This window comes from Hyla sarda, chromosome 5 (genome assembly GCF_029499605.1).
Source record: "Hyla sarda isolate aHylSar1 chromosome 5, aHylSar1.hap1, whole genome shotgun sequence".
In the NCBI taxonomy this organism is placed as follows: Eukaryota; Metazoa; Chordata; class Amphibia; order Anura; family Hylidae; genus Hyla; species Hyla sarda.
This window is the reverse complement of record NC_079193.1, coordinates 247,970,494-247,991,608: the sequence shown is the minus strand read 5'-3', so window position 1 is coordinate 247,991,608 and position 21,115 is coordinate 247,970,494.

The following is a 21,115-nucleotide window of genomic DNA, read 5'->3' as shown; positions in this document are numbered from 1 at the left end:
TCTCTCCATATGATGGAAAGGTCACGAGAAATTTCATCCACAGCGGGCAGACCAGAGGGCAAGGGAGTAGGGAGGGGGGGAAGAGGGTGACGGCCGTACACCACGAAAAATGGGGATTTGGAGGAAGACTCAGAGACCCTGAAGTTATACGAGAATTCGGCCCATGGGAGGAGATCTGCCCAGTCATCCTGGCGGGAGGAAACAAAATGTCGCAAATAATCACCCAAGATCTGGTTAATCCTTTCTACTTGTCCATTGGACTGGGGATGATATGCAGAAGAAAAATTTAATTTAATCTTGAGTTGTTTACAGAGAGCCCTCCAGAATTTAGACACGAATTGGACGCCTCTATCCGAGACAATCTGCTTAGGCAATCCGTGAAGACGAAAAATGTGTACAAAAAATTGTTTAGCCAACTGAGGCGCAGAAGGAAGACCAGGAAGAGGGATGAAATGTGCCATTTTGGAGAATCGATCAACGACCACCCAAATAACAGTGTTGCCACGGGAAGGGGGTAAATCAGTAATAAAATCCATACCAATCAGAGACCAAGGCTGTTCGGGGACAGGCAGAGGATGAAGAAAACCAGCGGGCTTCTGGCGAGGAGTCTTATCCCGGGCACAGATAGTGCAGGCTCGCACAAAGTCCACAACATCCGTCTCCAGAGTCGGCCACCAATAGAAGCGGGAGATGAGTTGCACAGATTTCTTGATACCCGCATGACCTGCGAGATGGGAGGAGTGACCCCATTTGAGGATTCCGAGGCGTTGGCGAGGAGAAACAAAGGTCTTTCCTGGAGGAGTCTGCCTGATGGAGGCAGGAGAAGTGGAGATCAGGCAGTCAGGTGGAATGATGTGTTGCGGAGAGAGTTCAACTTCTGAGGCATCCGAGGAACGAGAGAGAGCATCGGCCCTAATGTTCTTATCGGCAGGACGAAAGTGAATCTCAAAATTAAATCGGGCAAAGAACAGAGACCACCGGGCCTGGCGAGGATTCAGCCGTTGGGCAGACTGGAGGTAGGAGAGGTTCTTGTGGTCGGTGTAGATAATAACAGGAGAACTTGATCCCTCCAGCAGATGCCTCCATTCCTCAAGTGCTAATTTAATGGCTAGAAGCTCTCGATCCCCGATGGAGTAGTTCCTCTCCGCTGGAGAGAAGGTCCTAGAGAAAAAACCACAAGTGACAGCATGCCCGGAAGAATTTTTTTGTAGAAGAACAGCTCCAGCTCCCACTGAGGAGGCATCAACCTCCAATAGGAAGGGTTTGGAAGGGTCAGGTCTGGAGAGGACGGGAGCCGAAGAAAAGGCAGACTTGAGTCGTTTAAAGGCGTCTTCTGCTTGAGGAGGCCAGGACTTGGGATCAGCATTTTTTTTGGTTAAAGCCACGATAGGAGCCACAATGGTAGAAAAATGTGGAATAAATTGTCTGTAATAATTGGCGAACCCCAAAAAGCGTTGGATAGCACGGAGTCCGGAGGGGCGTGGCCAATCTAAGACGGCAGAGAGTTTGTCTGGATCCATCTGTAGTCCCTGGCCAGAGACCAAATATCCTAGAAAAGGAAGAGATTGGCATTCAAACAGACATTTCTCAATTTTGGCATAGAGTTGGTTGTCACGAAGTCTCTGAAGAACCATACGGACATGCTGGCGGTGTTCTTCTAGATTGGCAGAAAAAATTAGGATATCGTCCAGATATACAACAACACAGGAGTATAACAGATCACGAAAAATTTCATTGACAAAGTCTTGGAAGACGGCAGGGGCGTTGCACAGTCCAAAGGGCATGACCAGATACTCAAAGTGTCCATCTCTGGTGTTAAATGCCGTTTTCCACTCGTCCCCCTCTCTGATGCGGATGAGGTTATAGGCGCCTCTTAAGTCCAATTTAGTGAAGATGTGGGCACCTTGGAGGCGATCAAAGAGTTCAGAGATGAGGGGTAAGGGGTAGCGGTTCTTAACCGTGATTTTATTAAGACCGCGGTAGTCAATGCAAGGACGTAGGGAGCCATCCTTTTTGGACACAAAGAAAAATCCGGCTCCGGCAGGAGAGGAGGATTTACGGATAAAGCCCTTTTTTAGATTCTCCTGGACGTATTCGGACATGGCAAGAGTCTCTGGGGCAGAGAGAGGATAAATTCTGCCCCGGGGTGGAGTAGTGCCCGGGAGGAGGTCGATAGGGCAATCATAAGGCCTGTGAGGAGGTAGAGTCTCAGCTTGTTTTTTGCAGAAAACATCCGCGAAGTCCATATAGGCCTTAGGGAGACCGGTTACTGGAGGAACCACAGAGTTACGGCAAGGGTTACTGGGAACCGGTTTTAGACAGTTCTTGGAACAAGAGGACCCCCAACTCTTGATCTCCCCAGTGGACCAATCCAGGGTAGGGGAATGAAGTTGAAGCCAGGGAAGTCCAAGGAGAATTTCCGAGGTGCAATTGGGGAGGACCAAAAGTTCAATCCTCTCATGATGAGATCCGATGCTCATAAGAAGGGGCTCCGTGCGGAAACGTATGGTACAGTCCAATCTTTCATTATTTACACAATTGATGTAGAGGGGTCTGGCGAGACTGGTCACCGGGATGTTGAACCTGTTGACGAGAGAGGCCAAAATAAAATTTCCTGCAGATCCAGAGTCCAAGAAGGCCACTGTAGAGAAGGAGAAGGCAGAGGCAGACATCCGCACAGGCACAGTAAGACGTGGAGAAGCTGAGTAGACATCAAGGACTGTCTCACCTTTGTGCGGAGTCAGCGTACGTCTTTCCAGGCGGGGAGGACGGATAGGACAATCTCTTAGGAAGTGTTCGGTACTAGCACAGTACAGGCAGAGGTTCTCCATACGGCGTCGTGTCCTCTCTTGAGGTGTCAGGCGAGACCGGTCGACCTGCATAGCCTCCACGGCGGGAGGCACAGGAACAGATTGCAGGGGACCAGAGGAGAGAGGAGCCGAGGAGAAGAAACGCTTCGTGCGAACAGAGTCCATATCTTGGCGGAGTTCCTGACGCCTTTCGGAAAAACGCATGTCAATGCGAGTGGCTAGGTGAATAAGTTCATGTAGATTAGCAGGAATTTCTCGTGCGGCCAGAACATCTTTAATGTTGCTGGATAGGCCTTTTTTGAAGGTCGCGCAGAGGGCCTCATTATTCCAGGACAATTCTGAAGCAAGAGTACGGAATTGTACGGCATACTCGCCAACGGAAGAATTACCCTGGACCAGGTTCAACAGGGCAGTCTCAGCAGAAGAGGCTCGGGCAGGTTCCTCAAAGACACTTCGGATTTCCGAGAAGAAGGAGTGTACAGAGGCAGTGACGGGGTCATTGCGGTCCCAGAGCGGTGTGGCCCATGACAGGGCTTTTCCAGACAGAAGGCTGACTACGAAAGCCACCTTAGACCTTTCAGTGGGAAACAGGTCCGACATCATCTCCAGATGCAGGGAACATTGGGAAAGAAAGCCACGGCAAAACTTAGAGTCCCCATCAAATTTATCCGGCAAGGATAAGCGTATCCCAGGAGCGGCCACTCGCTGCGGAGGAGGTGCAGGAGCTGGCGGAGGAGATGACTGCTGAAGCTGTGGTAGTAACTGTTGTAGCATAACGGTCAGTTGAGACAGCTGTTGGCCTTGTTGCGCTATCTGTTGTGACTGCTGGGCGACCACCGTGGTGAGGTCAGCGACAACTGGCAGAGGAACTTCAGCGGGATCCATGGCCGGATCTACTGTCACGATGCCGGCTGGCAGGTAGTGGATCCTCTGTGCCAGAGAGGGATTGGCGTGGACCGTGCTAGTGGACCGGTTCTAAGCCACTACTGGTTTTCACCAGAGCCCGCCGCAAAGCGGGATGGTCTTGCTGCGGCGGTAGTGACCAGGTCGTATCCACTAGCAACGGCTCACCTCTCTGGCTGCTGAAGATAGGCGCGGTACAAGGGAGTAGGCAAAAGCAAGGTCGGACGTAGCAGAAGGTCGGGGCAGGCAGCAAGGATCGTAGTCAGGGGCAACGGCAGAAGGTCTGGAAACAGAGGCAAGGAACACACAAGGAACGCTTTCACTGGCACTAAGGCAACAAGATCCGGCGAGGGAGTGAAGGGGAAGTGAGGTGATATAGGGAAGTGCACAGGTGTGAACACTAATTGGAACCACTGCGCCAATCAGCGGCGCAGTGGCCCTTTAAATCGCAGAGACCCGGCGCGCGCGCGCCCTAGGGAGCGGGGCCGCGCGCGCCGGGACAGAACAGACGGAGAGCGAGTCAGGTAGGGGAGCCGGGGTGCGCATCGCGAGCGGGCGCTACCCGCATCGCGAATCGCATCCCGGCTGGCAGCGGAATCGCAGCGCCCCGGGTCAGAGGACGTGACCGGAGCGCTGCCGCGGGGAGAGTGAAGCGAGCGCTCCGGGGAGGAGCGGGGACCCGGAGCGCTCGGCGTAACACCTAGAAGCAGACAAAGCACATTCCTGCAGCATGTAAACATCACACCTCTGAGAATCTAAGAACGTAAGGACAGTCTGAAATCTAAACCTAGCTCTAATACTCCTCACATTAATGCAGAACATGTTGAGATCAGCCATGGGAATAAAAAGAGAGGTTAGTTCAGATATTAGTTACCTCTCCGGTCGGGCGGGTCCTCTTCTCTGGCGCTTGTCAGCTCCTGTGGCTTCTCATAGCACCCTTCCAAGAACTCGTCGTAGACCGGGTTGGCCGGTGCATCAAGGATTTCTTTGACCTCTGGGTCCTGCAGCAGCTCCATAGACTGAGCTTGGACCTGCTCCGCTTGGACCTGCTCCATCTCATTCTCTCCATCTGAAGCTTGAAGGCTCTCGCAGACCTGCTCCATCTCCTGCTCTTCATCTGAAGCTTGACGGGTCTCGCAGGTCTCGATGATCTTTCTCTTGTGGGACTCAGCTGATGCATTGTCCCTTCCTTTCCTCTTCCTCTGTATGGTACCTGGGGGAGGAAGCACAGGAATATCCTCCGAAGAGCGGGCACCAGCAGCTGGAGGGGGGTTAGGTGCTGCTGGGCCAGGAGAGAAAGGGAGCTGGGTGGGGCAGGGGGCAGGAGAGAGTGCCCGGGCAGGGGAGGACGGGGCAGGGATGGGCCGGGGTGGGGTACGGGGGGGGCAGGGGTGGAACAGGATGGGGCGGAAGGGGCAGGGGAGGGACGGGATGGGGCAGGGGTGGTGGCTTTCGCCTTCCTATCCTTATTGGTCGGCTTGGTCATCCATGCTGCTGGCTCCGGAGCTGGGGCTGGCTTCGGTGCTCTCGCTGCCACAGATACCCATGTTCTCTCCCTCTTGGGGCAGTCCTTGTAGCTGTGGGCCGCCAATCCGCAGAGGTTGCAGGTCTTGCTCTTGGGGCAATCCTTGGTCGTGTGACCTGTCACACGGCAAAATCTGCAGGCATCCTCCTTACAGTCCTTGCCCTCGTGGCCCATCTTGCCACATCTCCTGCAGGTCTGCGGCATGTCCGGGTAGAAGATAAGTCCTGTGGAGTTGCCCAAGGAGAATGTCGGTGGCAGGTGCTGTAGTCCATCTGGAGAAGCAAGGTTCTTGTTCAGTCTGACGACCACAGACCACATGCAGGTCCAGTATCCAAGGGAGTTCAGGATGCGGGTGGGCTCCCTCACCACGGTGCAGAAGCACATCAGGAAGGTCGAGATGTCCGTGCCTGGGGTGTGTGGGTTCTGCATTGAGACCGTCAGTTGCCCACAAAGCGAGAGAAAGGGGATTCGGGACTCGCAGCTTTCACCGCCTCCCAGTCTCTTCTACAGGTCCCAATGGTGGCAAAGGTGATATAGAAGATTCTAGACATGAACGTTGCTATTGCAAGGGTATCAGCCGTGGAGAAGCCTTGATCCGCCAGCATCTTCTTGCAGAACACGTCGTGGGACATGTCCGGCACCCTTCCGTCCACAGGCTTCAGCTTCAAGGCAACAGTCTGCCTCATCCAGGGCTCCAGGGTTGGAGCTTCAATGTTGGGGATTTTGCCACCCTTTTGCCTTGCCATGGTGGAGGTTGAAGCTTGCTGTGGTTGGGGCTGGACCTCCAGGCCTTGCCCTGCAGCCTCCTAGGTGGACTTGCTGGTTGAGGCCATGGCTCCTTCCAGCAGGCTCTTTTCCGCTTCCTTGCTAGTGGAGAGGCTTCACAAAGTCTTCTTTCCCGGGTGGAAGGAGCTATGCAGATCCAGTCACGGTGGGAGGAGCTATGCAAATCCTTCTCCAGAGGCAGCGAGTTTCTTCAAAAAGATTCTGCGCCGCCTTCCTCTTCGCCGAAGTTCCGGAATTCACTGCCGATTCCCTTCTTCCAAGTTCTTTGTCGGCTTCTTCCGGAGCTGCAGTCTTCAAGATCTTCTCCTTCTTCAGATGTTCCGAGGCAGGCAGGAGATGATCTTCAGGTGGTATGCCCTCAAGAATTGTGGTTCTAATAAGAACAAAAAGTACTGCAATCGTACCACGCAAAATCTCTACCACAATGCTGGGAGACAGCTGTTTCATGGTTTTTGCCACTCGTCAGTACAGAGCAGGGTGATCTGGCTTGGCTGGGGTAAGAGGCCTGAGAGCAGTTAAAGTGGGTGAGTATTTACCTCAGGGCAAGGCCACAACTCCTGGTGTAACAGAGCTTTAGAAGGCCATTAAGCACTCTGCGGGCATTCTGGGTAGGGGAATATGCAAAGCAGCTCATTACATCACCTTTTCAGGCAATGTTCCCTGGTATCAGCTTAGTTCCTGTTAATGAATATAAAAAGCTGATCGGGATTTTATGCCAAGCCAGACTACTCCCCAAAAGGGAAGTTTCTTCCCAAAAGGGAAGTTTCTACATATATATATATATATATATATATATATATATATATATATATATATATGTCCAGATAGCAAGGAGGAGCAGCACACCAGGGATGCAAAGGTGTAGCGGGTGCAAGCGGGCCCAATCGCAGCCCGGGTCACTGGCAGCAGCTGTGTTGTATAGTAGAATAAAGTGTCCCGCAGCACTCCAGTAGTGATCAAAATAGGTTTATTACCTCAAGGTAAGATACAACGTTTCGACCGTCACCACGGTCTTTTTCAAGCATAAGCAAGTGACACACTCCTCCCATATTTATATGGGGTACAATATCAAAAGGTGATTGTGCTCAATAAAGAAAAAACATGTATTACAGTGAATAATGTGACAATCATGTATCATTATGTTCCTCTTCTAAACAATTGTCACATTATTCACTGTAATACATGTTTTTTCTTTATTGAGCACAATCACCTTTTGATATTGTACCCCATATAAATATGGGAGGAGTGTGTCACTTGCTTATGCTTGAAAAAGACCGTGGTGACGGTCGAAACGTTGTATCTTACCTTGAGGTAATAAACCTATTTTGATCACTACTGGAGTGCTGCGGGACACTTTATTCTACTATATATATATATATATATATATATATATATATAAAACAGTGTGTTTTGGCTTTCATTTCTGTTCTAGTTGCCAGTATTATAAAGGGATTTGTAACTAGGCATGGTATCATTACCAAAGAATGTCTTCTAGTCCTAGCAATCCTCTAGCTATCCTCTTTAGTAAGAGGGCTTTTTGCCCTTTCAGGCCCCAGGACCTAGTATAGTGACTACTACTTCTGAACTCTTTGTAGCTATCCAGCAAAAAATTAGGACTTTTGCTCAAAAATAGGCATGCTTTTATATAATCTAGTTTGGGGACGCAGCTGGGGACGCCTGCGATCATGCACGCGGCACCCAGATAGTAACCAGTCCCCAGAGCATGTTCACTCCGGGTCTGATTAAGGAAGACCGCAGAGTCGGCGGTGTGTGACGTCACGCCCCCGCCCCCGTGTGACGTCACGCTCCGCCCCTCGATGCAAGCCTATGGGGGGCGTGATAGCTATCACGCCCCCTCCCGTAGGCTTGCATTGAGGGGCAGAGCGTGACGTCACACGGGGGCGGGGGCATGACGTTACAAGCCGCCGGCTCTGCAGTCGACCGTAATCAGTCCCGGAGCGAACACGCTTCAGGGACTGATTACTAGCGGGGTGCGGCGTGCATGATCACGGACGTCCCCAGCTTCGGGACTCCCGCGATCAGGCATCTTATCCTTTGGATAGGGGATAAGATGTGTAAGCACCGGAGTACCCCTTTAATGAATCAAAAATAGATATACTATGGGGGACATTTATGTTTAATTTTGCATTCAATTTTTTTGTAATTTTTTTCTTACAATTTTTTTTTTTTGCTTATGTGCGACTTATTTATCAACTGCTTTCAGCCTGTTGATACATTTATTTCACGTAAGCAATTTTTTTTTCTTTGCTTTGGTAGTGGCTTTTTCTGCTCCATGTAGTAGGTTTTTTCATGCGATGTGATTTTTATGTGACTTTCGCACTTGATAAATCTCTGACCACTGCAAGTAAAAAAAATCACTTTTTGCTTTGGTAACCAAATTATTATTTTTTTTTTTTTGCTTAGAGTACTGCACAATCAAAAAGTTTCACATGCAACAGCAAAAAGAAACCTACTAAATGCTTTGATAAAAGTCCCTCTATATCTAACAAACAACACTAATAATGAAATAAATAAATATATAATAATAATAATGAAGTTTAATTGCATTCATCATCAGGATCAAGAAATAAAAAGTATCAGCAATTGCAACAGTAAAAAATGAATACAACGTGGCATGAGGTTCATTCCTAAGTTTATATTTGCTTTATAGACAATTTTCTTGTGTACCTGAAACAAAATGTAATGTTATTTTGTAATAAAGTTATTTCGCTGACAGTCAGCAGTCCCAGAATGCATAATGTTTGCTTCATGGGACCCATACAAATTAATTAAAATTATTAAATCTAATTTACAGATAAACAACTTTAATACAATGTAATTAAAATTCTCAGTATGTGTTTCGTTAATGTCATTTGTACAGGAATATTTTTAGGCCTTTGAAAGCTAATAAATTTAGATAAAATAAATAAATAAAGATGTGTTCTTAAAGGAAATCTTTAAGGAAGTTATCGTCTTTAGTTTTTTTATTAACTAAAGTAACTTAAAAATAACATTTAAGGCAAATGCAATGAGTCATAGCATTCATTTACATAACCTTTTATAGCTTAATATATTATAATATTCCTTGAATTTTTTAAAGAATGCATTTAATTTTGTTCAGTAGATTTAACTTAATGCAATAGTATTCTAAGTGGTATCTTTCAGGTTAGTAATAGAAGGTCTTCTGGGGAAGGAAAAAAAGTAAAAGAAGAAAAATAACTTTTTACAGTATAAGTATTTTTTGACAATATGCAATGTAGGTAATTTTATATAAAGTTAGATGGCTTTTTTTTTTTTTTAGCTTTTCACTCTTTTCCCCCCAATTCTACTGGTTACCATTCAGAAACCGACAACAGATACATTTTATTCCAATATTAGGCTGGCTTTTAAAAAATATTTTAGCCAAACCATGGTGGAAATTTTTCTATTATATGTTTTCTCTCTGTCTGTTCCACTCCTTATTTATCTTAAAATACTGACCAAAATGCTATTTGTGAATCCATACTTAGATATGACCCAATAGCCAAGCTATCATGTCCTCTGTGGGCCTACATTCACTGAATCACAGGAGTCAAAATTCTATATGGATATGGAAGCAAGAATAAAAAGAAAATAGCAATTTGAAGCAGAACAAGAAAAATATTTTGAAAATTGTTAAAGGGGTACTCTGGTGGTTAACTTGTTTTTTCGTTTTAACTTACCCTATTTGTTCTGTTTCATTTCTATTCTTGTTGTTTAGGCTAATGTAATTCCGTTCTTTGTAGTCTTTTTATCTCCCACTTTATTTTCCTATCTTTGCTTCTATTTCCTGTTTCTTGCTGTGCTGAAAACTACAAATCCCAGCATGCCAGATGCCTTTCTGGTTTGGGCCGGCTCCTTTTTTTTTTGTTCCGCCCTTTACCCACCCTACTATTTTCCCGGGTCGGCCCCTTACACAGCACAATAACATAATCAGCCCTGGTTGGGATACACTGGCATACACACACAAAAGTGACTACAACTCCCAGCATGTGTCATTCAGGAGTCTTCAGCATGTGGTATAACACCAGCATGCTGCCTCTGTAGTCTCCTGGGGGTTGTAGTTCACCACACCAGTGTTTCCCAACCAGGGTGCCTCCAGGTGTTGCAAAATTACTACTACCAGCATGCCGGACAGCCAAAAGCTGTGCAGGCATGCTGAGAGTTGTAGTTTTGATACAGCTGAAGACAATGGTTGGAAAACAATGCACTTTGTTTGTAATATACTGAATAGGCTAGGCCAGTGTTTCCCAATCAGTGTGCTCCCAGCTGTTTCAAATCTACAACTCCCAGCAAAGTCTGTCCAGCTGGAGGCACACTGGTTTGTAAGCACTAGCATACACACACACATAACAGGGACTACAACTCCCAGCATGTGTCATTCAGGAGTCCCCCCCTTCACACATAGAAATCATCCCCAGTCCGAGATTTATTCCCCTGCATTCTATGCATCCCCAGCCCATGTAATTAGTTATCCTCCCCTTCAGATAACACTCTTATCTTCTCTGTCTTCTTTCAGTGCAGACCTGCATCCTCAGAAGTATGTCCTCTCTCTCCCTGCTCTGGCTTCTTTCTCACATGTAGACCTGTGTCCTCCAGGAGGGGGAGATGAGGGGGCGTGGTCTATTTCTCTCATGCAGTTCTGAAAGAACAGAGGAAAAAAAAGCCCTGACATGTTGTCCACAGCCTAATCCTAACATGGCCGAGGTTGTGGACAACAGTAAGAGATCCAACACAGAACTACAGAAGTAGAACAGGATATCCGGCTCCCAATAGAGTATAGTAAAATCCAATTTTATTACAAATCGATTAAAATTAGTCCAGGTAGGTGAAAAAATAAAGAAAAATAGGGGAATAAAAACACAAATGAAACGCTGACGCGTTTCGACTTAACAGCAAGTCTTAGTAATGGCAAGTTACAGACACACACTGTCCAGTATATATACATGGATAAGCAACATGTGACATGACATCACACGCTAATACGCCCTTCCCAAAAATGGGATGTCTTGCCACATACAGCCAAACGCACCTAAATTGTCAAGAAACAACATATGCATATCATATATCAATCTATGCTTCCAAAAAATATAAAAGTAGCTATGTTAGCATATACAATAAACGTTATAACCAAGGGTGCGAGCAAATAGCAATGACATTATACTCAAACACGCCCACCACACCTAGTCATGTTGGATGGGCAGAGATGTATCAAGGGCGTATCACCTGGATAAAACATACAACAAAGAGATATAACAATTTAACAATGTTGTAACTAGAATGCAGTTTTCTAGAGAGTCAAGACCTTAGTAAATATAAGATAAATCATGTTTTTAATTTAAACCGGATGGATAACGCGTCTCTAGATTTAGTATCCAAAATGTTTCTCGTCTAAACGCATGTTGGCCCCAATCTCCACCCCTTCGAGGAGGACGGACCTTTTCAATTCCCAATACTTTGCATTTGGGTATACTGCCAGAATGTTTCTCCACCACATGTCTAGAAAAACCTGATAGAGACATGTTCACACTTTTCTCAGTGTAAGGTATATACATGTGTTCTTGAATCCTGGATTTTAAGTCTTTTTTCTAGTCGTGCAGCCTACATATTGCAGGCTGCATTCTAGACAAATGATGGTATAAACCCCATGGGAGGACTGGCAATTAATAAGACTTTTAATATTAAACTGTTGACCAGATGCACAAGAAGAAAAAATGGTAGCGTTGTGCATGTATTTACAATTGCTGCATCTGGGGCGGCCACATTTGTAGCTACCCTTAGCGAAAAGCCACGTGCCATTTCTATTGCCAGTGTCACTGAATTCACTAGGTGACAACTGGCTCTGCAATGTACAAGCTCTACGAGGGATAACTCGGAAACCTTTCTCAAGTATGCGGCTCATAACTTCATCTGACCTTAGCAGAGGTAGGTGTTTCTTAACAATATTACGAATGTCATTGAATTGTTTAGAAAAGTTGGTGGAAAAAGTAGGAACCTTCTGACTATTTGTATCCATATGTGGCTTAGTATTCAGATAATACCCAATAGGTTTAGCATTTACAATACCTTCTGCTCTCTCTATAGTGTGGGAATTTTAACCACTGGCAGACAACCTCTGCCTGATCTCCTTACAGGCTATACCATAGGACACATTATCAGAGCAAGCTCTACGGGCACGAACAAACTCACCAATAGGTAAATTTTGTATGACACACTGCGGAGGACAACTAGACGCATGAAGCAAGCTATTGCCCGCACAAGGCTTGCAATATAGCTTAGTATGCACACAATTATTTACAACGTTGCCAGACAGCGTGACATCCAGAAAATTTGTCTTGTTATCATCAAGTGACATTGTAAAAGACAATGATAAATCATTAGAATTAATATACGACATGAACTTATGTGCCTGAGTATGTGCACCCCTCCATATTAGGAGGAGGTTGTCTATGTACCTGCCATACCAGGGCGTGTTAGCATGTGATGTCATGTCACATGTTGCTTATCCATGTGTATATACCGGACAGTGTAACTTGCCATGGCTAAGACTTGCTGTTAAGTCGAAACGCGTTGGTGTTTCATTTGTGTTTTTATTCCCCTATTTTTCTTAATTTTTTCACCTACCTGGACTAATTTTAATGGATTTGTGATAAAGTTGGATTTTACTATACTCTATTGGGAGCTGGATATCCTGTTCTACTTCTGGAATTGTTTCACCTGGAGACCCAGCTCTAGTCTTTCTCCAAGCTTCCTAGCTGACCTCATGCTGATGTTGCCGTGTGTGCCATCCACATAGGAGGGGTCTATACAATCTTCTTTATTTATTTCTGAATTATCTGTTGCAGACCGTGCTAGCCCACATTTTTTTGAGTGAATATGGACATATGATTTATAATCTCTATAAATATTTTTTCGGACCCTAAGCATTTACAGCAAACCTCTAATACCTTTGAATAACGGACTTTAAGATATATACTTATTTTTTTTTTTTCGTAATAAAGGTTTTTATTGGTATTATCAATAATAGTAACATTACAGCAAAAAGTAAATTGCAGAACAGCCTACAGATGTGCAAACAGAATAGGCAAGTTGCAACACTTCCAAAAATGTGAAATATAACATCAATGCATGTGTAAGAATATATGTGGAAACTCACGGTCGACAGTTGTCGTCTATGTGAGTCACGAGACAGTCTCGTTTCGTGTCGCAACCGGCAATGAGATGAGTTGACATGTTACGTAGGCGCACTTGGTAAAACAAATCGACATACAAGGGAGAAAGGGAGAAGGAAAAAGGAAGGAAAAGGAAGAGGGAAAGAGAACAGAGAAGAATGCTGAAGCAAGGGTGTAGATGCAAGGGGGTGCATACCTCAGGTGATCGTGTGCACGGACCAGGCCCCGATCGTCTAGCAGCCTGACATAACTAGGCGGGTCACACACCCGAGAAGAGATATGGACACCAAGCGGGGGCCAGTCTATGTGGGGAGCGATCTATATTCGGGGGAGGACACAAAGGAGGTCCAAGGATGCCATATCTGGTGGTATTTGGTCAGTTGCCTTTAGGAGTCGGCCAAAAGTTCCTCCATTCTGTGGATAGTAGACAACTCCTGCAGCCAGTCTGAGAAGGTGGGGGGGGAGGTGGACTTCCACTTCCTAGGTATTACCGATTTAGCAGCCAGCAACATGAATCTTATCAATCGAGAGGTACTTCTCGGCACCAAAGGAGGGAGGACGGACAGGAGAAGGGGAACAGGGTCAGGGGGAAGGCAAATTTCAGTCAGCCGGTAGATCAGGTTTATCACTTGGTCCCAAAAGGGAAGAAGCAATGGACAGTGGAACCAGACATGGGACATGTTACCACCCTGCACACCGCACCTCCAGCAGTGATCAGGCACCCCGAGGTAGATACGGGACAGGAGGGTAGGCACTCTATACCACCTTGTCAACACCTTGTAACAGGTCACCTGTGCTTTACTCGAGATAGAAGTCTTATGGCAAGAGGAGATCGCCTGTCCCCACTCCTCTTCCGAGAGTGCATGGTCCAACTCTCTCTCCCAACCCACACGGAAGGGGAGAGGGTCATCTCGAAGCGTATCTATGAGGAGAGCGTATAAGGTGCTAATCGGCCGAGCCGAAGCAGAGCCAGAGGTGCATAATCTCTCAAACGAGGACAGTGGACGGTAGAGGTTAAGACGCGCCCCTCCAGCAGCGCAAAAATGACTCAACTGTGTATACTGAAAGCTAACAAGGGGCGAGGGCAGGCAATCATAAGATATATACTTATATTGTAGGTGGGAAAAAATGTTTTTTCATTTTGTTTTATACAAAATATTTTATCACTATGATGTCACAAACAAATGACACCGTGTAACAGGTGATATCACATCCACCAGACTTTTCTACTCACAGTAATGCAGCTTATTGCACACATGTGGCGGTAGATGCCATTAGTACATGTGAATTTGATCTGAAAAAACTTATGTGGGACCTTCAACACCTTAAAACAATACAAATGAAAACATGGTGGGATGCTACTACTCTGAGTCAATACATAAGGAAAAAATCAACTGTGGTTTTTTATGAATATTTTTTGATAAGATGGAATAAAATTCTCTCTAAATGTTCTATGGAATTAATGATACTTATTATTGAAAAAGAAGAAATAAAGCTGACGGATCTTGAAGCAAATATTAACAAAATAATCAGTTCTCTGGAACCATTCAAAAACACAGTGGATTTTGAAACTCTGCAAAGCAAAATGAATGATCATTTAACACAATTAGAACAAACAATAATGGATTATAAAAAAAGCAAACTCAATCGCGACTTGAAAGATTATACCACGGATACAGTGTATGATTGGCAATGCAAGAAACTATATGGCCCCAAATCCATCCTTAAAACACATAATACTCATGGGAATAACAGTTCACAACAAAAAAAGAATGTTAGCTTTAGCTCTTCTAATAAGGAAAATACAGATTATGGCACTGATACATCTGAAAATGATTTGGAACACCAAAGTGCTGGTGCTACATTTAAACAAAAGGAAACTGTTGGAAACATGCAGTCAAAAAACGGAAAACCGCATCATGTGAATACGGGCGATACACAAAAGGAAGCGGAGGAAACATAGAGCTGGGAGAAAACATAAGACCAACATGAACAAGTCAAAGGAAATATCAGCACAAATACAAATAAGTAACACATTGGTTATTAATTTATCTGCCACCATACTGACCCAGTCTCAAATTGATGTTTTAGACAAGGGACTTTCTTTTGTACCAAGCTGCAACTTTGATCTGTTTAACACTTTACTAGATGTTAATGAATTTGTACGGCTTCTTACCATCCCAAAATTTTTTTTTGCCTGTACCGATGCTATCAATGAAACTGTTAGGGACAATCCTTTAAACCTACAAGGTAGAAGTCACATGCCGCTTGATAGTGACTTTAGTGAACAAGTAGCTGCACAGACCCTACTTGATTTACAGGATGTGGATGATCAATCTGATATAATTCAAAACACTTTTCAAAGTTTTCAGACAAAGAACCCCCATTTCTACCCCATCCAGTCCAGATGTTAGAGTGTGGTTTTATTCCAAATAAGGGTAGAAGCAGATCTAAAAGAACTTAGTTCCAGGACATGTAACAGAATTTAATCTACCCAAAAAGCAACGGGACACCATACGACAATTGAGTGAGAACCAGTCCATCATTATTCGACAATCGGATAAGGGGGGCTCAGTAGCCATTCTTGATAGAGCTCTATACAAGAAACTAATACTGGAGATGTTGGAAGATCAAAATACATACCGTGAACTAAAATCTAATCCTACCAATCCTATCTTTAAAAAATTGGAAAAAATCCTATAAGAAGGTGTAGCTGTATCTGACCCCACTCAGACCCATAATGGCGGGTATAGACTCTCTCCTAGAAAGACTAGGTTCTTGGCTGGATGGTCTTTTGCAGCCCTTGGTACACAGAACGATGGGCTACATCAAAGATACCAAGTCTCTGTTAAAAACCATGAAATAAATGCAGTGGAAAGAGAATAAAAAATGGTTATCTTGTGATGTTACAGCCCTTTATACCTGTATCCCCCATAATCTTGCCATTGCTGTTGCTTACCATCTCAACAAATATAGTACCTATCATAATGATCTCAGAGAATGCATACTGCAGGTGTTACATTTTTTGTTACAATTTTTTTTTATAGTTTTAGTGATGAGTATTTTTTACAGATTACGGGCTGTCCTATGGGGTCTAAGTTTTCCTCGTCACTTGCTAATTTGTATATGTCGTATTGGGAGGAGGTCGTCCTGTGCTCACCAGCCAATCCATTTTTCCATCTGATTGGCTGGTATGGCAGGTACATAGACGACCTCCTCCTAATATGGAGGGGTACACATATTCAGGCACATGAGTTCATGTTGTATATTAATTCTAATGATTTATCATTGTCTTTTACAATGTCACTTGATGATAACAAGACCAATGTTCTGGATGTCACGCTGTCTGGCAACGTTGTAAATAATTTTGTGCATACTAAGCTATATCACAAGCCTTGTGTGGGCAATAGCTTGCTTCATGCGTCTAGTTGTCCTCCGCAGCATGTCATACAAAATTTACCTATTGGTGAGTTTGTTCGTGCCCGTAGAGCTTGCTCTGATAATGTGTCCTATGGTATAGCCTGTAAGGAGATCAGGCAGAGGTTGTCTGCCAGGGGTTACAATTCCCACACTATAGGGAGAGCAGAAGGTATTGTAAATGCTAAACCTAATGGGTATTATCTGAATACTAAGCCACATATGGATACAAATAGTCAGAATGTTCCTACTTTTTCCACCAACTTTTCTAAACAATTCAATGACATTTGTAATATTGTTTATAAACACCTACCGCTGCTAAGGTCAGATGAAGTTATGAGCCGCATACTTGATAAAGGATTCCGAGTTATCCCTCGTAGAACTCGTACATTGCAGAGCCAGTTGTCACCTAGTGAATTCAGTGACACTGGCAATAGAAATGACACCTGGCTTTCCGCTAAGGGTAGCTACAAATGTGCCTCAGATGCGGAAAGTGTAAATACATGCACAACTCTACCATCATTACCGTCGTCAATAATCCTCCACTGATTACATTTCGCAGAAACAAGACCATAGGTGATCAGGTTAAAAAGTCCATCAAATCTAATTAAAAAACTCCAACCCATTGGCTCTCTAGTTGCGCACTCACTGGCAATCGACCTTGTCGAGCTTGCCCGACTGTGATCACGTGCACAAATGTGACAGTGTCACATTACATGCCGGTCAACCTTTGTCGTGTATGTCCTCCTCTGTCCATGTAGAAGGTACTATGTGGGTAAGACGATAAGGCAGCTCCGGATCCGGTTCCGTGAACATGTTCGTTCCATCCGAACCGGCGCTGGAGCCCCCAGATTGATTGCCCACATGTTAGAAAACAGGAAGGAAAAAACACTGATCTAAAATTTCTAGGGCTTGAAAAAGTCCCACCCCTCCGGGATGGAGGTGATCGTCACAGGGTCCTCCTACAGAAAGAAGCCTGTTGGATTGCACGACTCAATGCAACGGGCAACATTGGATTGAATGATAGAAATTAGTATATTTCTTTTCTTTGATTTTCGTGTTTGTTTTGATTTTCTGCACATTATATCTATGTTGGTATTTATGTTATACCGTTCACGTGATCGCCCTTCCCCCACCAGTCACATGACTCTGCTATGCATCAGGTTGCCTAGTGACAGCGTCACGCTGAATCTATGTAATGCAGCGGCGATGCGTCGCAGACGTCACATCAGGCTAGAGGAAGTGCGCATAGCGCATAAAACAATTTGTCCCGGTGACCCCTCCTCCACCTTACTCCAGCGCCTGCACTTTGTTTGATGTCACCGCTGAGTGAATAAAGAAGCTACCCTGAATGGTGAGTGTCGCCTTCTCTCATTTCTTCTTGTTGTATCTGCTGAGATAGTGTCTTTTTGTCTGTCTGTATCTGACCTCGGGTGCGGACTGAGAATAAAAATAGTGGGACCACTATGCTTTTTTTTGCATAAATATTTAAAAAAAAGGTTCACCCTATTTCTAGTCTCAGCCAAATACCAAGCAAGCAGCAACAGCCTGACATTACCAGGGTGGTCAAGGACCATTGTAACTGGCCCTCCCCAGCCTAAATAATGCCAGCCTGTTACTGCCGTTTTTGATGCTCTGGGCCTGTTGGTACTGGCTCTTCCCTGTGGCGGTGGGTACCTGGGTAATAATTGGGGGTTAGCGCTAGCTGTTTTTGGGGCTAACACTAAGTCCAGGCTTAGTAATGGACTCAGTCTATTAGACAGCTTCCAATACTAAACCTGTTAAGTAAATAAAAAATAAAAACCCGTTAGAAAAATTATTTGTACAGTTTTAATATCATAATTCCAGCTGAAGCCGTGATCACAGTTGCCAGCGGGTGTTGTGGTTTGTGGCAGAATTAGATTTGGCTCCAAAGGTTATACAACCAGTTAAATATCTACAGACCATGCATCTGAGGTCATCAATAGCTGAGACACAAGATAGCTGACACCATGTGGTCTAGGCAATACCATATATATTCACAAAGACCAGTAACATTAGACATTTAATTAAGCAGTATTACTGAGACCAAATGCATTCATAAATAGGTTTGAAAGTATAAAAGACCCCTGCCCAATTTCATGAAGATACTGAGTTTCTTGATATTTGGAAGAAAGCCAACCTTGTGCATGGGGCGGCATTAAGGGACATTATTTTAGAAAAAATAATATTTAAAAATTGAAGTCCAAAACTGAACTGAGAACAAGGCTCACCAAACAACAAGCCAGTACTTTTTTTTTAAAAACCTAGAAGAGAAGATAGCAAATGTCTGATAGAAAGGATTATGAATCTGGAGCGATTTTTTCCTGGAAAGATAATTTACCATCTAGATCGAATATTAGAGGAAGAAGGAGGACAAGACATAACAACAAAAAAAGAAGAAATGATTATTGGACAACTGACTCAGATGCTAGCCTTTCTGATGATAAAGAAACAAATATTAATGAGTATACCAGTCAATAAAGAAGTTACCCTTTAGGGTACATTCACACGAGTGGATTTTCGCAGCATATTTCACTGTGGATCTACTGGTGAAGGCCCGCTCTATGCTGTCTTTACATGTGCCTGCCCGTAGCGGCAATACGCCGCTACGAGCAGACATGCTGCGATGTGCGAGTCGCAGTATACTCGCACATCGCGGGAGCTCTCTGCTTAGCTCAGAGCAAGGAGAGTGGCCCGTGAGTGTGCCACGCACATCGCTGCAGGGTGTCTGCTCGTCACGGTGTATTGCCTCTACGAGAGGCACATGTAAAGACAGCATAGAGCGGGCCTTCACCAGCGGATCCTCAGCATATAATACGCTGTAAATCCGCTCATATGAACGTACCCTTAGGAGGAAAAGCACAGAGGTAAAAGGAAGAGGAGAAATAGAAAAGAAGAAATACCAAAAACACAAGAATGTATCATGGAGATAAAAGAAAATCATAATATGATTAACTTGACAGATGAGGTCCTGACTCCTGACTGTATAAGTGCCCTTTCCAAAGGTTTAAACTTCGGGATATTAGAGTCTTACTTTACTCATTTTGAGATTGATATGGTTAAATATTTTTTTTTTCTTAAATCAGATATTTTTTATTAAAGTAAAAAAAAAATTAAAAAACATTTCACATACAGTAAACCTCTCCTCCCTCCCCACCCACCTTACAAACAAACATTCAGTCTCGCCCCTGTGCAGCAACAAGAATACACACTTATAGTTAACTAGAGGTTTAAATATACTTTTATCCCGATGGGCATACTCCCTCACACCATGTACACATAACCACAGCAAGCGGTACCTACAGACACTCCAACAAAGCCACCAGAGAAAGGTAGATATAAAAGGGCGGGCAGGGAAAATAGCAAAGCCCCATCCACAGATTCTCAACATTCAAGCCAATCACAAAACGTCAAGTACAGTCTGAGGGCATACAAGCAATTAGAAATCAGTCGTCGGGGGGTCAAAATGGTGTACCCAGGGTCCCCAAATACCATCAAACTTCCTTTCAACTTTACGCTTAATATATATCCCTTTCTCCATCAGCTTAATCCTTTAATAAGATCAGTTACTCCCGGAGGAGACAGTCTGATCCAGAACTGCGCGATTAGTTTCCTGGCGTGATACAGCACACGTAAGATCCCCACTTCTCTCATGGAAGGTTCTGAATCACATCCAATAAGGCCAAGTAAGCATACCTTAGGTTCTCTATGCAGTGTGATCCCATAGACAGTCTTAATAAGGTGTATCACATCAGTCTAATAGGAAGTTAAGACAGGGCACGCCCACATCATATGTAGCAGGTGAGCCTCCAGCTCACCACACCTAGGGCAGGTAGAGTCGGACCAAACACCAATATTATGTAAGAACAGTGGGGTCTTATACACCCTGTGCAAAAAGAACAACTGTGATAGTCTATTAGACTCTGACAGTTACAATGACGGGGTAAGTGACAGAACTATAGACCATTCCTCGTCACTCAACCCACCAAGGTCTCTCTTCCACTTAGCTCGGACTGTTAAGGGGAAACGTTCATTGTAAAAACTTAAGAGCTCACCGTATAGCCAGGAAATAATTCCTGCAGACTCCCTTTTCATAACTACAGATTCTAGGACCCTGTTAGTTTGTACCTCCATCAGCCACATCCAATTCTGAGATTCGTACACATGACGGAGTTGCAGGTAACGATAAAATGATGAGCGCGGTAAAGCGAACTCTTCCTGCAAGTCCTCAAAAGTTCGGACTACCCCCTGTACAGCTAACTGACACAGTCCCTTTCTCTCCCAATAACCAGCTTCCGCAAAAGAATAGAAAGCTGGCAAGCCCGGGTTATGCCACAGCGGTGTACACGATATGAAACTTGTGAGACCCAATAACTTGCGCGTATGGCCCCAGAGCTTGCAAAGGAGCTGGGTAGTGGGAGAAGAATCCAGAGGTCTGGTCAGGGCTCCAATTTCCAGAATAT